Below are 18,063 nucleotides of genomic sequence, written 5' to 3'. Positions count from 1 at the left end.
ATTTTTGGCCTTTTTGCCTTTGTTAGACAGGACAGTATTTGGACAGAAAGCAAAGTTAGAGAAAAAGGGGGGGGCAGGCAAATGGCCAAGATTCAAACACAGGACACCCTGACATGCTTCTGCACCATATGTCGACACTAACCGCTAGGCTATTGCACAGATATTAGTCACATTTTTAACAACAATGAGGAAACTGCTAACATTAGCACAAACCCATGTAATAGCAGGAAATGGATATTATGGTTTCAGATTCTGGTAAGAAAAGGAGGAGAGTTTAAGTTTAAATCGAATGTTAATTTTTCAAAGATCCAACAATAACCATTAAATAAGTCCGAGAATCTCATCCTTCGTGTAAATTGGCATAAACATATGCTTCAGAGCAAGGGTAATAGTCTATAGCTTTTTATTTAATTTAAATATTCTTACTTATAATTCAAAGTTTCTTTATGTCTGATTTCAATATTGAAAATTAAATATTACAAAGTACATAATCAGGGTATCTTCCATCCATTTTATATCCGTTTTCAAAAAAAAAAAAAAACTAAGAAAATGGCCATGTGGGCTACGTTATTATTTCTTTGTTATTATTTCTTTAATTGTGTTTTAGTTTAAAATAAAATTAATAGAAATTAAAAATCATTTTTAATTGTTTGAAGAACCATTCGCGCGGCTCTCGGTCCCGCCCAAACTCGTAAGCGCTACCAAACCGACCAATCACAGAGCTTGTGCTACGCGTCGTTGCGATGTGTAGTCACATTTTTTGAGAGGTGCACGTCAGCGACACCGACGGCCACGGCGAAGGGCTATGCGTCAGCGCCATAGCATACGAGTGCGTTTGACACATAAGTATAAATCAGCCTTAAATGCACAGCGACACGTGTTGCATGCGCGTGGGTTACGCCGGTCACTTGACGCAGAAGTATAAACCAGGCTTAACTTAAACATGTAACATGTAAATATATTTGCTTGCTTTAAGGAGTTTTAAGGATTTTTTAACTTTATACGGCTGCCAACTTTTGACTTTAGCTTGGAGTGAGAATGTATGCCCCGCCCATATGCCCACAAGCCACGCCCCCACCAAGCCCCCTATTTATTTATAAATCTAAAAAAATTCTATATTCTTTTAATACAAACTTTTATAAAATATTTAGTAAAAATAAAAGTATTATTATTGTCCAATTATTATTCTATTCTGAATAAATAAATAAATTCTAAATGTAATAAGCTAATATCATTTAGGAAATCTTTTGCATGAATATATTAATTTAATTAGAATTAAATTCTATAGATTTTTTAGAAATTGTTTTATAGAATTATCTGTTGTGTGTTGTCATGAGCCAGAGGTCCGTTCTTTGTACCTTGCTTAAATGATCTAAGATGATTTGGCACATCCTGAATCTGTTAATCTTGATATATAATCTTGATCTCTGGCTAATTTGGTTCTTCAAACAAGTTCGTGAATCAGATTAAAATGTCTGGATAAACTGATCTGAGATCACTGCGTGTGTTGTGAAGAACAGATCTATCAACTCACGAAATAATGATCAGCAATGCAACGATTGGCTGACGGCACAGCAGCGTAATTACATCATCTGATTAATATTCAATTATCCATGTGAGCTAAATTACATAAAATTTACAGTAAATGGTTTGTTAAATATGATACGCAATAACTTTACACCTTGTTGTGGGCTGCATGCTTTACCCTTTCATGTGTCATGAGCAACCTATTTAATTTTACAGTTAGAGCAGATTTTCCCTATTATAGTAGCCATAGTAGTATTATAGTAGCCTTTTTTTAATTGGTGTAAAGAGTAAATGGATGTTTACAAAAGCATTTTAATATTGGTAAAGGCGTCTGCAACTTTTTTAAAGTATCAAATCACTGTCATATTAACTGTCAAAACATCTTTATGACTTTATAAATGTATAATTGCTTTTAAAAAAGTCACATATTGTTCATGGCTATTATCATACACAATTTGGCACAATTTATACTAAAGCGATCTAAAAAGTTTCAGTCTTTGTACTTTAATTCCGGGGGTGCAGATTGCATAAGTTTTAATAATATATATATTTTTACACACACACACACACACACACACACACACACACACACACACACATATATATATATATATATATATATATATATATATATATATATATAGTTAATAATATTTACTATTTTCCCAGGTGTGTATTACTACTACTGTAAAAAATATCAGCATTTGGCACATACTTTCAGTATTAGCTTTGCTAGAACTGACCTGATCTAATTCTGTTTATATGAAATAAGCCTGCTCCAGACCAGGGTTGATCTACCAGAACTGTTGCTATAACAACACTTCTAGGATCAGTTTTGAAGACCGAAACAATCATGAATCATGTCAAATCATCAAAAACCAAATCCAGCAAACTGAGTAATCCACATGAGAAGAATGGACCCCACGACACACAGTCTTTGCGCTGAAACATGCTTTCCAAAGTGCTCCACAGCCTGGCTTGGCTTGAGCATGATCTGAGTTCAAGGCTAGGAGTTCTACTTGAAAGTAGCTAATTGCAGCACGCCTAAAAGGTGGCTTCCTCAACTTTACAAACGATTGCTAAACTCAATCAACGTGACCTCCACGTGACTTGTGCATGCGATCTTCAGACCTGGAGTCAGACGCACCACATTTTTGTCCCACAAGGTCCTGTCCACAGTCCTCATCGACAAGCCAGGCTCAAGCAAGTGGTGGGCACAGGGCTTGGAATTTGACTTAAAAGTGGCTGAATGTAGGCACTCCTGGAAGGTTTCTTACTCTACTTAAAATAAAATGCTAAGCCTAACACCCCGTCATGATTTAAACGCACACGCTTCTGATCTAGATTCAGACAGACTACCTCTGCGGCTCAGGGTCCATTCCAAAGTCTTTAAAACCAAGCTGTGCACGAGGATGACCTGAGCTCAAGACTAGTAATTTGAATTGGCTCAATGTACGCACTCTTAAGAGGTGCCCTATTCAAGCACTCCTAAAAGGTGCCTTCCACTACCTTAAAGAAAGTCAAGCCTTACAGCTTTGAACCACACATACTACTTATGATACATTCTAAACAAGTACACACATGAAACATTCTACACAAACACGATGCATTTTATACAAGTACACACATGAAACATTCTACACAAATGATCCATTCTATACAAGTACACACATGAAACATGCTATACAAATAGATACATATACACACACAAAGAATTCTATACATATACAAACATGATCCATTCCATACAAACACACGATACATTCCATACATGTATAAACACATGACCAATCTATACATACACAACACATTCTATATACATATACACACTTGATACACTCTGGGATAGAACCCAGGTCTCCTGGGTGAAAGGTGAGTGATTAACCACTGATCCACTGAGGGACCCTTACAACAAAAAGATATAACACCATACAGAAACACACACAATACACATACACACATGATACATTCCATCTATATACAAACACATGATACAATCGATACATATACAAACACATGACATATCTATACAAATACACACATGATATCCTCCATATATTTGCACACTCAATTTATTCTATAGATATACACACTTATACACTCTGGGTCAAGGCTTGGAATTTGACCTAAAAGTGTCTGAATGTGAGCACAGCTAAAAGGTGCCTCCCACAACTTTGCAAACAATTGCTAAAGTCAATCCTTGTGACCCTGGGGTGACGTAAACACGCAACGTTCAGATGTGGAGTAAAAAGATATAACACCATACAGAAACACACACAATACATATACACACATGATACATTCCATCTATATACAAACACATGATACAATCGATACATATACAAACACATGACATATCTATACAAATACACACATGATATCCTCCATACATATGCACACTCAATTTATTCCATAGATATACACACTTATACACTCTGGGTCAAGGCTTGGAATTTGATCTAAAAGTGTCTGAATGTGAGCACAGCTAAAAGGTGCCTCCCACAACTTTGCAAACAATTGCTAAAGTCAATCCTTGTGACCCTGGGGTGACGTAAACACGCAACGTTCAGATGTGGAGTCAAAAGATATAACACCATACAGAAACACACACAATACATATACACACATGATACATTCCATCTATATACAAACACATGATACAATCGATACATATACAAACACATGACATATCTATACAAATACACACATGATATCCTCCATATATTTGCACACTCAATTTATTCTATAGATATACACACTTATACACTCTGGGTCAAGGCTTGCAATTTGCTACCTGGAGTCAGACGCACCACATTTTTGTCTCACAAGGTCCTGTCCACAGTCCTCATCGACAAGCCAGGCTCAAGCAAGTGGTGGGCACAGGGCTGGGAATTTGACTTAAAAGTGGCTGAATGTAGGCACTGCTGGAAGGTTTCTTACTCTACTTAAAATAAAATGCTAAGCCTAACGCCCCGTCATGATCAAAACGCACACGCTTCTGATCTAGAGTCAGACAGACTACCTCTGCGGCTCAGGGTCTTATCCAAAGTCTTTAAAACCAAGCTGTGCACGAGTATGACCTGAGCTCAAGGCTAGTAATTTGAATTGGCTCAATGTACGCACTCTTAAGAGGTGCCCTATTCAAGCACTCCTAAAAGGTGCCTTCCACTACCTTAAAGAAAGCCAAGCCTTACAGCTTTGAACCTGACGTGATTTGAACACGCAACCTTCTGATCTGGAGTCAGACGCGCTACCGTTGCGCCACAGGTCCCTGCCTGCTGCAGCTCTCGTCAAGCAAGACACGAGCATAAACTGAGCTCAAGGCGTGGAATTTGACCTAAAAGTGTCTGGATGTGAGCACAGCTACAAGGTGCCTCCCACAACTTTGCAAACAATTGCTAAAGTCAATCCTTGTGACCCTGGGGTGACGTAAACACGCAACGTTCAGATGTGGAGTCAGACACGTTACTTTTGTGTCCCATGAGGTCCTGTCCACTGTCCTCATCGGCAAATCAGACACAAGCATAAAGTAAGCACAAGGTTTGGAATCTGACTTAGATGTTGCTGAACGTAAGCACTCCTAGATGTTGCCTTCCACTACTTTACGCATAAAGCCAAGCTTAACACCTGTGACCCCGACGTGATTTGAACACGCAACCTTCTGATCTGGAGTCAGACGCGCTACCGTTGCGCCACGAGGTCCTGTGGGGACTGGTCTTCGATAAGCCAGACACAAGCATAAACTGAGCACAAAGCTGGGAAATCGACTACCGCTGCACCATAAGCTCCTTATCACAGTCCTCAACGGCAAGCTAGACACAAGCATAAACGGAACTCAAAGCTTGCAGTTTGACTTGAAGGTGGCTGAATTGAAGCACACCTGAAAGGTACCCTCCACGTTTTTACAAACCACTGCTAAACTCAACCTTTGGCACCTGATTTGAACGTGCGACCTTCGGATCTGGAGACAGACGCGCTAATTGTTTTGTCCCACGAGCTCCTGTCCATCCTCCCCATCGACAAGCAAGACTCGAGCGTATGGTAAGCACAGGGCTGGGAATTTGACTTAAAAATGGCTGAAAGCAAGCACTCCAAGATGTGCCTTGCACATGTTTACAAACAATTGGTTAGCTCAATGCTTGTGTTTGCAAGGCAATTTGATTTGGCAAGCCTCTGATCTGGACTTAGAGGCACTGTCTTTGCGCTGAAACATGCTTTCCAAAGTGCTCCACAGCCTGGCTTGGCTTGAGCATGATCTGAGTTCAAGGCTAGGAGTTCTACTTGAAAGTAGCTAATTGCAGCACGCCTAAAAGGTGGCTTCCTCAACTTTACAAACGATTGCTAAACTCAATCAACGTGACCTCCACGTGACTTGTGCATGCGATCTTCAGACCTGGAGTCAGACGCACCACATTTTTGTCCCACAAGGTCCTGTCCACAGTCCTCATCGACAAGCCAGGCTCAAGCAAGTGGTGGGCACAGGGCTTGGAATTTGACTTAAAAGTGGCTGAATGTAGGCACTCCTGGAAGGTTTCTTACTCTACTTAAAATAAAATGCTAAGCCTAACACCCCGTCATGATTTAAACGCACACGCTTCTGATCTAGATTCAGACAGACTACCTCTGCGGCTCAGGGTCCATTCCAAAGTCTTTAAAACCAAGCTGTGCACGAGGATGACCTGAGCTCAAGACTAGTAATTTGAATTGGCTCAATGTACGCACTCTTAAGAGGTGCCCTATTCAAGCACTCCTAAAAGGTGCCTTCCACTACCTTAAAGAAAGTCAAGCCTTACAGCTTTGAACCACACATACTACTTATGATACATTCTAAACAAGTACACACATGAAACATTCTACACAAACACGATGCATTTTATACAAGTACACACATGAAACATTCTACACAAATGATCCATTCTATACAAGTACACACATGAAACATGCTATACAAATAGATACATATACACACACAAAGAATTCTATACATATACAAACATGATCCATTCCATACAAACACACGATACATTCCATACATGTATAAACACATGACCTATCTATACATACACAACACATTCTATATACATATACACACTTGATACACTCTGGGATAGAACCCAGGTCTCCTGGGTGAAAGGTGAGTGATTAACCACTGATCCACTGAGGGACCCTTACAACAAAAAGATATAACACCATACAGAAACACACACAATACACATACACACATGATACATTCCATCTATATACAAACACATGATACAATCGATACATATACAAACACATGACATATCTATACAAATACACACATGATATCCTCCATATATTTGCACACTCAATTTATTCTATAGATATACACACTTATACACTCTGGGTCAAGGCTTGGAATTTGACCTAAAAGTGTCTGAATGTGAGCACAGCTAAAAGGTGCCTCCCACAACTTTGCAAACAATTGCTAAAGTCAATCCTTGTGACCCTGGGGTGACGTAAACACGCAACGTTCAGATGTGGAGTAAAAAGATATAACACCATACAGAAACACACACAATACATATACACACATGATACATTCCATCTATATACAAACACATGATACAATCGATACATATACAAACACATGACATATCTATACAAATACACACATGATATCCTCCATATATTTGCACACTCAATTTATTCTATAGATATACACACTTATACACTCTGGGTCAAGGCTTGCAATTTGCTACCTGGAGTCAGACGCACCACATTTTTGTCTCACAAGGTCCTGTCCACAGTCCTCATCGACAAGCCAGGCTCAAGCAAGTGGTGGGCACAGAGCTGGGAATTTGACTTAAAAGTGGCTGAATGTAGGCACTGCTGGAAGGTTTCTTACTCTACTTAAAATAAAATGCTAAGCCTAACGCCCCGTCATGATCAAAACGCACACGCTTCTGATCTAGAGTCAGACAGACTACCTCTGCGGCTCAGGGTCTTATCCAAAGTCTTTAAAACCAAGCTGTGCACGAGTATGACCTGAGCTCAAGGCTAGTAATTTGAATTGGCTCAATGTACGCACTCTTAAGAGGTGCACTATTCAAGCACTCCTAAAAGGTGCCTTCCACTACCTTAAAGAAAGCCAAGCCTTACAGCTTTGAACCTGACGTGATTTGAACACGCAACCTTCTGATCTGGAGTCAGACGCGCTACCGTTGCGCCACAGGTCCCTGCCTGCTGCAGCTCTCGTCAAGCAAGACACGAGCATAAACTGAGCTCAAGGCGTGGAATTTGACCTAAAAGTGTCTGGATGTGAGCACAGCTACAAGGTGCCTCCCACAACTTTGCAAACAATTGCTAAAGTCAATCCTTGTGACCCTGGGGTGACGTAAACACGCAACGTTCCCAACGTCCCATGAGGTCCTGTCCACTGTCCTCATCGGCAAATCAGACACAAGCATAAAGTAAGCACAAGGTTTGGAATCTGACTTAGATGTTGCTGAACGTAAGCACTCCTAGATGTTGCCTTCCACTACTTTACGCATAAAGCCAAGCTTAACACCTGTGACCCCGACGTGATTTGAACACGCAACCTTCTGATCTGGAGTCAGACGCGCTACCGTTGCGCCACGAGGTCCTGTGGGGACGAGTTTTCGATAAGCCAGACACAAGGATAAACTGAGCACAAAGCTGGGAAATCGACTACCGCTGCACCATAAGCTCCTTATCACAGTCCTCAACGGCAAGCTAGACACAAGCATAAACGGAACTCAAGGCTTGCAGTTTGACTTGGAGGTGGCTGAATTGAAGCACACCTGGAAGGTACCTTCCACGTTTTTACAAACCACTGCTAAACTCAACCTTTGGCACCTGATTTGAACGTGCGACCTTCGGATCTGGAGACAGACGCGCTAATTGTTTTGTCCCACGAGCTCCTGTCCACCCTCCCCATCGACAAGCAAGACTCGAGCGTATGGTAAGCACAGGGCTGGGAATTTGACTTAAAATTGGCTGAAAGCAAGCACTCCAAGATGTGCCTTGCACATGTTTACAAACAATTGGTTAGCTCAATGCTTGTGTCCGCAAGGCAATTTGAATTGGCAAGCCTCTGATCTGGACTTAGAGGCACTGTCTTTGCGCTGAAACATGCTTTCCAAAGTGCTCCACAGCCTGGCTTGGCTTGAGCATGATCTGAGTTCAAGGCTAGGAGTTCTACTTGAAAGTAGCTAATTGCAGCACGCCTAAAAGGTGGCTTCCTCAACTTTACAAACGATCGCTAAACTCAATCAACGTGACCTCCACGTGACTTGTGCATGCGATCTTCAGACCTGGAGTCAGACGCACCACATTTTTGTCCCACAAGGTCCTGTCCACAGTCCTCATCGACAAGCCAGGCTCAAGCAAGTGGTGGGCACAGGGCTTGGAATTTGACTTAAAAGTGGCTGAATGTAGGCACTCCTGGAAGGTTTCTTACTCTACTTAAAATAAAATGCTAAGCCTAACACCCCGTCATGATTTAAACGCACACGCTTCTGATCTAGAGTCAGACAGACTACCTCTGCGGCTCAGGGTCTTATCCAAAGTCTTTAAAACCAAGCTGTGCACGAGGATGACCTGAGCTCAAGACTAGTAATTTGAATTGGCTCAATGTACGCACTCTTAAGAGGTGCCCTATTCAAGCACTCCTAAAAGGTGCCTTCCACTACCTTAAAGAAAGCCAAGCCTTACAGGTTTGAACCTGACGTGATTTGAACACGCAACCTTCTGATCTGGAGTCAGACGCGCTACCGTTGCGCCACAGGTCCCTGCCTGCTGCAGCTCTCGTCAAGCAAGACACGAGCATAAACTGAGCTCAAGGCGTGGAATTTGACCTAAAAGTGTCTGGATGTGAGCACAGCTACAAGGTGCCTCCCACAACTTTGCAAACAATTGCTAAAGTCAATCCTTGTGACCCTGGGGTGACGTAAACACGCAACGTTCAGATGTGGAGTCAGACACGTTACTTTTGTGTCCCATGAGGTCCTGTCCACTGTCCTCATCGGCAAATCAGACACAAGCATAAAGTAAGCACAAGGTTTGGAATCTGACTTAGATGTTGCTGAACATAAGCACTCCTAGATGTTGCCTTCCACTACTTTACGCATAAAGCCAAGCTTAACACCTGTGACCCCGACGTGATTTGAACACGCAACCTTTTGATCTGGAGTCAGACGCGCTACCGTTGCGCCACGAGGTCCTGTGGGGACGAGTCTTCGATAAGCCAGACACAAGCATAAACTGAGCACAAAGCTGGGAAATCGACTACCGCTGCACCATAAGCTCCTTATCACAGTCCTCAACGGCAAGCTAGACACAAGCATAAACGGAACTCAAGGCTTGCAGTTTGACTTGAAGGTGGCTGAATTGAAGCACACCTGGAAGGTACCTTCCACGTTTTTACAAACCACTGCTAAACTAAACCTTTGGCACCTGATTTGAATGTGCGACCTTCGGATCTGGAGACAGACGCGCTAATTGTTTTGTCCCACGAGCTCCTGTCCACCCTCCCCATCGACAAGCAAGACTCGAGCGTATGGTAAGCACAGGGCTGGGAATTTGACTTAAAATTGGCTAAAAGCAAGCACTCCAAGATGTGCCTTGCACATGTTTACAAACAATTGGTTAGCTCAATGCTTGTGTCCGCAAGGCAATTTGAATTGGCAAGCCTCTGATCTGGACTTAGAGGCACTGTCTTTGCGCTGAAACATGCTTTCCAAAGTGCTCCACAGCCTGGCTTGGCTTGAGCATGATCTGAGTTCAAGGCTAGGAGTTCTACTTGAAAGTAGCTAATTGCAGCACGCCTAAAAGGTGGCTTCCTCAACTTTACAAACGATTGCTAAACTCAATCAACGTGACCTCCACGTGACTTGTGCATGCGATCTTCAGACCTGGAGTCAGACGCACCACATTTTTGTCCCACAAGGTCCTGTCCACAGTCCTCATCGACAAGCCAGGCTCAAGCAAGTGGTGGGCACAGGGCTTGGAATTTGACTTAAAAGTGGCTGAATGTAGGCACTCCTGGAAGGTTTCTTACTCTACTTAAAATAAAATGCTAAGCCTAACACCCCGTCATGATTTAAACGCACACGCTTCTGATCTAGATTCAGACAGACTACCTCTGCGGCTCAGGGTCCATTCCAAAGTCTTTAAAACCAAGCTGTGCACGAGGATGACCTGAGCTCAAGACTAGTAATTTGAATTGGCTCAATGTACGCACTCTTAAGAGGTGCCCTATTCAAGCACTCCTAAAAGGTGCCTTCCACTACCTTAAAGAAAGTCAAGCCTTACAGCTTTGAACCACACATACTACTTATGATACATTCTAAACAAGTACACACATGAAACATTCTACACAAACACGATGCATTTTATACAAGTACACACATGAAACATTCTACACAAATGATCCATTCTATACAAGTACACACATGAAACATGCTATACAAATAGATACATATACACACACAAAGAATTCTATACATATACAAACATGATCCATTCCATACAAACACACGATACATTCCATACATGTATAAACACATGACCTATCTATACATACACAACACATTCTATATACATATACACACTTGATACACTCTGGGATAGAACCCAGGTCTCCTGGGTGAAAGGTGAGTGATTAACCACTGATCCACTGAGGGACCCTTACAACAAAAAGATATAACACCATACAGAAACACACACAATACACATACACACATGATACATTCCATCTATATACAAACACATGATACAATCGATACATATACAAACACATGACATATCTATACAAATACACACATGATATCCTCCATATATTTGCACACTCAATTTATTCTATAGATATACACACTTATACACTCTGGGTCAAGGCTTGGAATTTGACCTAAAAGTGTCTGAATGTGAGCACAGCTAAAAGGTGCCTCCCACAACTTTGCAAACAATTGCTAAAGTCAATCCTTGTGACCCTGGGGTGACGTAAACACGCAACGTTCAGATGTGGAGTAAAAAGATATAACACCATACAGAAACACACACAATACATATACACACATGATACATTCCATCTATATACAAACACATGATACAATCGATACATATACAAACACATGACATATCTATACAAATACACACATGATATCCTCCATATATTTGCACACTCAATTTATTCTATAGATATACACACTTATACACTCTGGGTCAAGGCTTGCAATTTGCTACCTGGAGTCAGACGCACCACATTTTTGTCTCACAAGGTCCTGTCCACAGTCCTCATCGACAAGCCAGGCTCAAGCAAGTGGTGGGCACAGAGCTGGGAATTTGACTTAAAAGTGGCTGAATGTAGGCACTGCTGGAAGGTTTCTTACTCTACTTAAAATAAAATGCTAAGCCTAACGCCCCGTCATGATCAAAACGCACACGCTTCTGATCTAGAGTCAGACAGACTACCTCTGCGGCTCAGGGTCTTATCCAAAGTCTTTAAAACCAAGCTGTGCACGAGTATGACCTGAGCTCAAGGCTAGTAATTTGAATTGGCTCAATGTACGCACTCTTAAGAGGTGCACTATTCAAGCACTCCTAAAAGGTGCCTTCCACTACCTTAAAGAAAGCCAAGCCTTACAGCTTTGAACCTGACGTGATTTGAACACGCAACCTTCTGATCTGGAGTCAGACGCGCTACCGTTGCGCCACAGGTCCCTGCCTGCTGCAGCTCTCGTCAAGCAAGACACGAGCATAAACTGAGCTCAAGGCGTGGAATTTGACCTAAAAGTGTCTGGATGTGAGCACAGCTACAAGGTGCCTCCCACAACTTTGCAAACAATTGCTAAAGTCAATCCTTGTGACCCTGGGGTGACGTAAACACGCAACGTTCCCAACGTCCCATGAGGTCCTGTCCACTGTCCTCATCGGCAAATCAGACACAAGCATAAAGTAAGCACAAGGTTTGGAATCTGACTTAGATGTTGCTGAACGTAAGCACTCCTAGATGTTGCCTTCCACTACTTTACGCATAAAGCCAAGCTTAACACCTGTGACCCCGACGTGATTTGAACACGCAACCTTCTGATCTGGAGTCAGACGCGCTACCGTTGCGCCACGAGGTCCTGTGGGGACGAGTTTTCGATAAGCCAGACACAAGGATAAACTGAGCACAAAGCTGGGAAATCGACTACCGCTGCACCATAAGCTCCTTATCACAGTCCTCAACGGCAAGCTAGACACAAGCATAAACGGAACTCAAGGCTTGCAGTTTGACTTGGAGGTGGCTGAATTGAAGCACACCTGGAAGGTACCTTCCACGTTTTTACAAACCACTGCTAAACTCAACCTTTGGCACCTGATTTGAACGTGCGACCTTCGGATCTGGAGACAGACGCGCTAATTGTTTTGTCCCACGAGCTCCTGTCCACCCTCCCCATCGACAAGCAAGACTCGAGCGTATGGTAAGCACAGGGCTGGGAATTTGACTTAAAATTGGCTGAAAGCAAGCACTCCAAGATGTGCCTTGCACATGTTTACAAACAATTGGTTAGCTCAATGCTTGTGTCCGCAAGGCAATTTGAATTGGCAAGCCTCTGATCTGGACTTAGAGGCACTGTCTTTGCGCTGAAACATGCTTTCCAAAGTGCTCCACAGCCTGGCTTGGCTTGAGCATGATCTGAGTTCAAGGCTAGGAGTTCTACTTGAAAGTAGCTAATTGCAGCACGCCTAAAAGGTGGCTTCCTCAACTTTACAAACGATCGCTAAACTCAATCAACGTGACCTCCACGTGACTTGTGCATGCGATCTTCAGACCTGGAGTCAGACGCACCACATTTTTGTCCCACAAGGTCCTGTCCACAGTCCTCATCGACAAGCCAGGCTCAAGCAAGTGGTGGGCACAGGGCTTGGAATTTGACTTAAAAGTGGCTGAATGTAGGCACTCCTGGAAGGTTTCTTACTCTACTTAAAATAAAATGCTAAGCCTAACACCCCGTCATGATTTAAACGCACACGCTTCTGATCTAGAGTCAGACAGACTACCTCTGCGGCTCAGGGTCTTATCCAAAGTCTTTAAAACCAAGCTGTGCACGAGGATGACCTGAGCTCAAGACTAGTAATTTGAATTGGCTCAATGTACGCACTCTTAAGAGGTGCCCTATTCAAGCACTCCTAAAAGGTGCCTTCCACTACCTTAAAGAAAGCCAAGCCTTACAGCTTTGAACCTGACGTGATTTGAACACGCAACCTTCTGATCTGGAGTCAGACGCGCTACCGTTGCGCCACAGGTCCCTGCCTGCTGCAGCTCTCGTCAAGCAAGACACGAGCATAAACTGAGCTCAAGGCGTGGAATTTGACCTAAAAGTGTCTGGATGTGAGCACAGCTACAAGGTGCCTCCCACAACTTTGCAAACAATTGCTAAAGTCAATCCTTGTGACCCTGGGGTGACGTAAACACGCAACGTTCAGATGTGGAGTCAGACACGTTACTTTTGTGTCCCATGAGGTCCTGTCCACTGTCCTCATCGGCAAATCAGACACAAGCATAAAGTAAGCACAAGGTTTGGAATCTGACTTAGATGTTGCTGAACATAAGCACTCCTAGATGTTGCCTTCCACTACTTTACGCATAAAGCCAAGCTTAACACCTGTGACCCCGACGTGATTTGAACACGCAACCTTTTGATCTGGAGTCAGACGCGCTACCGTTGCGCCACGAGGTCCTGTGGGGACGAGTCTTCGATAAGCCAGACACAAGCATAAACTGAGCACAAAGCTGGGAAATCGACTACCGCTGCACCATAAGCTCCTTATCACAGTCCTCAACGGCAAGCTAGACACAAGCATAAACGGAACTCAAGGCTTGCAGTTTGACTTGAAGGTGGCTGAATTGAAGCACACCTGGAAGGTACCTTCCACGTTTTTACAAACCACTGCTAAACTAAACCTTTGGCACCTGATTTGAATGTGCGACCTTCGGATCTGGAGACAGACGCGCTAATTGTTTTGTCCCACGAGCTCCTGTCCACCCTCCCCATCGACAAGCAAGACTCGAGCGTATGGTAAGCACAGGGCTGGGAATTTGACTTAAAATTGGCTAAAAGCAAGCACTCCAAGATGTGCCTTGCACATGTTTACAAACAATTGGTTAGCTCAATGCTTGTGTCCGCAAGGCAATTTGAATTGGCAAGCCTCTGATCTGGACTTAGAGGCACTGTCTTTGCGCTGAAACATGCTTTCCAAAGTGCTCCACAGCCTGGCTTGGCTTGAGCATGATCTGAGTTCAAGGCTAGGAGTTCTACTTGAAAGTAGCTAATTGCAGCACGCCTAAAAGGTGGCTTCCTCAACTTTACAAACGATTGCTAAACTCAATCAACGTGACCTCCACGTGACTTGTGCATGCGATCTTCAGACCTGGAGTCAGACGCACCACATTTTTGTCCCACAAGGTCCTGTCCACAGTCCTCATCGACAAGCCAGGCTCAAGCAAGTGGTGGGCACAGGGCTTGGAATTTGACTTAAAAGTGGCTGAATGTAGGCACTCCTGGAAGGTTTCTTACTCTACTTAAAATAAAATGCTAAGCCTAACACCCCGTCATGATTTAAACGCACACGCTTCTGATCTAGATTCAGACAGACTACCTCTGCGGCTCAGGGTCCATTCCAAAGTCTTTAAAACCAAGCTGTGCACGAGGATGACCTGAGCTCAAGACTAGTAATTTGAATTGGCTCAATGTACGCACTCTTAAGAGGTGCCCTATTCAAGCACTCCTAAAAGGTGCCTTCCACTACCTTAAAGAAAGTCAAGCCTTACAGCTTTGAACCACACATACTACTTATGATACATTCTAAACAAGTACACACATGAAACATTCTACACAAACACGATGCATTTTATACAAGTACACACATGAAACATTCTACACAAATGATCCATTCTATACAAGTACACACATGAAACATGCTATACAAATAGATACATATACACACACAAAGAATTCTATACATATACAAACATGATCCATTCCATACAAACACACGATACATTCCATACATGTATAAACACATGACCAATCTATACATACACAACACATTCTATATACATATACACACTTGATACACTCTGGGATAGAACCCAGGTCTCCTGGGTGAAAGGTGAGTGATTAACCACTGATCCACTGAGGGACCCTTACAACAAAAAGATATAACACCATACAGAAACACACACAATACACATACACACATGATACATTCCATCTATATACAAACACATGATACAATCGATACATATACAAACACATGACATATCTATACAAATACACACATGATATCCTCCATATATTTGCACACTCAATTTATTCTATAGATATACACACTTATACACTCTGGGTCAAGGCTTGGAATTTGACCTAAAAGTGTCTGAATGTGAGCACAGCTAAAAGGTGCCTCCCACAACTTTGCAAACAATTGCTAAAGTCAATCCTTGTGACCCTGGGGTGACGTAAACACGCAACGTTCAGATGTGGAGTAAAAAGATATAACACCATACAGAAACACACACAATACATATACACACATGATACATTCCATCTATATACAAACACATGATACAATCGATACATATACAAACACATGACATATCTATACAAATACACACATGATATCCTCCATACATATGCACACTCAATTTATTCCATAGATATACACACTTATACACTCTGGGTCAAGGCTTGGAATTTGATCTAAAAGTGTCTGAATGTGAGCACAGCTAAAAGGTGCCTCCCACAACTTTGCAAACAATTGCTAAAGTCAATCCTTGTGACCCTGGGGTGACGTAAACACGCAACGTTCAGATGTGGAGTCAAAAGATATAACACCATACAGAAACACACACAATACATATACACACATGATACATTCCATCTATATACAAACACATGATACAATCGATACATATACAAACACATGACATATCTATACAAATACACACATGATATCCTCCATATATTTGCACACTCAATTTATTCTATAGATATACACACTTATACACTCTGGGTCAAGGCTTGCAATTTGCTACCTGGAGTCAGACGCACCACATTTTTGTCTCACAAGGTCCTGTCCACAGTCCTCATCGACAAGCCAGGCTCAAGCAAGTGGTGGGCACAGGGCTGGGAATTTGACTTAAAAGTGGCTGAATGTAGGCACTGCTGGAAGGTTTCTTACTCTACTTAAAATAAAATGCTAAGCCTAACGCCCCGTCATGATCAAAACGCACACGCTTCTGATCTAGAGTCAGACAGACTACCTCTGCGGCTCAGGGTCTTATCCAAAGTCTTTAAAACCAAGCTGTGCACGAGTATGACCTGAGCTCAAGGCTAGTAATTTGAATTGGCTCAATGTACGCACTCTTAAGAGGTGCCCTATTCAAGCACTCCTAAAAGGTGCCTTCCACTACCTTAAAGAAAGCCAAGCCTTACAGCTTTGAACCTGACGTGATTTGAACACGCAACCTTCTGATCTGGAGTCAGACGCGCTACCGTTGCGCCACAGGTCCCTGCCTGCTGCAGCTCTCGTCAAGCAAGACACGAGCATAAACTGAGCTCAAGGCGTGGAATTTGACCTAAAAGTGTCTGGATGTGAGCACAGCTACAAGGTGCCTCCCACAACTTTGCAAACAATTGCTAAAGTCAATCCTTGTGACCCTGGGGTGACGTAAACACGCAACGTTCAGATGTGGAGTCAGACACGTTACTTTTGTGTCCCATGAGGTCCTGTCCACTGTCCTCATCGGCAAATCAGACACAAGCATAAAGTAAGCACAAGGTTTGGAATCTGACTTAGATGTTGCTGAACGTAAGCACTCCTAGATGTTGCCTTCCACTACTTTACGCATAAAGCCAAGCTTAACACCTGTGACCCCGACGTGATTTGAACACGCAACCTTCTGATCTGGAGTCAGACGCGCTACCGTTGCGCCACGAGGTCCTGTGGGGACTGGTCTTCGATAAGCCAGACACAAGCATAAACTGAGCACAAAGCTGGGAAATCGACTACCGCTGCACCATAAGCTCCTTATCACAGTCCTCAACGGCAAGCTAGACACAAGCATAAACGGAACTCAAAGCTTGCAGTTTGACTTGAAGGTGGCTGAATTGAAGCACACCTGAAAGGTACCCTCCACGTTTTTACAAACCACTGCTAAACTCAACCTTTGGCACCTGATTTGAACGTGCGACCTTCGGATCTGGAGACAGACGCGCTAATTGTTTTGTCCCACGAGCTCCTGTCCATCCTCCCCATCGACAAGCAAGACTCGAGCGTATGGTAAGCACAGGGCTGGGAATTTGACTTAAAAATGGCTGAAAGCAAGCACTCCAAGATGTGCCTTGCACATGTTTACAAACAATTGGTTAGCTCAATGCTTGTGTTTGCAAGGCAATTTGATTTGGCAAGCCTCTGATCTGGACTTAGAGGCACTGTCTTTGCGCTGAAACATGCTTTCCAAAGTGCTCCACAGCCTGGCTTGGCTTGAGCATGATCTGAGTTCAA

At 42.9% G+C, this 18,063-nt stretch overlaps 1 long non-coding RNA gene and 12 other non-coding genes across 13 annotated transcripts in view; all 13 read right to left on the bottom strand.

Moving 5' to 3' along the window:
• The window catches only part of LOC147833274 (uncharacterized), a 331,056-nt gene that overhangs the window by 205,086 nt on the left and 107,907 nt on the right, over window positions 1-18,063 (bottom strand). The window lies entirely within an intron of this gene.
• Window positions 4,727-4,798, bottom strand: trnaw-cca (transfer RNA tryptophan (anticodon CCA)). The gene has a single exon. It is a non-coding gene; the product is annotated as a tRNA-Trp (tRNA).
• trnaw-cca (transfer RNA tryptophan (anticodon CCA)) lies at window positions 5,158-5,229 on the bottom strand. The gene has a single exon. It is a non-coding gene; the product is annotated as a tRNA-Trp (tRNA).
• On the bottom strand, window positions 7,656-7,727 carry trnaw-cca (transfer RNA tryptophan (anticodon CCA)). The gene has a single exon. It is a non-coding gene; the product is annotated as a tRNA-Trp (tRNA).
• On the bottom strand, window positions 8,063-8,134 carry trnaw-cca (transfer RNA tryptophan (anticodon CCA)). Its single transcript has one exon. It is a non-coding gene; the product is annotated as a tRNA-Trp (tRNA).
• On the bottom strand, window positions 9,231-9,302 carry trnaw-cca (transfer RNA tryptophan (anticodon CCA)). Its single transcript has one exon. It is a non-coding gene; the product is annotated as a tRNA-Trp (tRNA).
• Window positions 9,662-9,733, bottom strand: trnaw-cca (transfer RNA tryptophan (anticodon CCA)). The gene has a single exon. It is a non-coding gene; the product is annotated as a tRNA-Trp (tRNA).
• Window positions 12,160-12,231, bottom strand: trnaw-cca (transfer RNA tryptophan (anticodon CCA)). Its single transcript has one exon. It is a non-coding gene; the product is annotated as a tRNA-Trp (tRNA).
• trnaw-cca (transfer RNA tryptophan (anticodon CCA)) lies at window positions 12,567-12,638 on the bottom strand. The gene has a single exon. It is a non-coding gene; the product is annotated as a tRNA-Trp (tRNA).
• Window positions 13,735-13,806, bottom strand: trnaw-cca (transfer RNA tryptophan (anticodon CCA)). Its single transcript has one exon. It is a non-coding gene; the product is annotated as a tRNA-Trp (tRNA).
• On the bottom strand, window positions 14,166-14,237 carry trnaw-cca (transfer RNA tryptophan (anticodon CCA)). The gene has a single exon. It is a non-coding gene; the product is annotated as a tRNA-Trp (tRNA).
• trnaw-cca (transfer RNA tryptophan (anticodon CCA)) lies at window positions 16,997-17,068 on the bottom strand. The gene has a single exon. It is a non-coding gene; the product is annotated as a tRNA-Trp (tRNA).
• On the bottom strand, window positions 17,428-17,499 carry trnaw-cca (transfer RNA tryptophan (anticodon CCA)). Its single transcript has one exon. It is a non-coding gene; the product is annotated as a tRNA-Trp (tRNA).

The sequence above is a fragment of the Danio rerio genome, chromosome 16 (assembly GCF_052040795.2).
Source record: "Danio rerio strain M-AB ecotype USA chromosome 16, GRCz13ab, whole genome shotgun sequence".
Taxonomy (NCBI): Eukaryota; Metazoa; Chordata; class Actinopteri; order Cypriniformes; family Danionidae; genus Danio; species Danio rerio.
The sequence above is the reverse complement of the archived record's forward strand: the minus strand, read 5'-3'. Positions and strand labels throughout refer to the sequence as shown.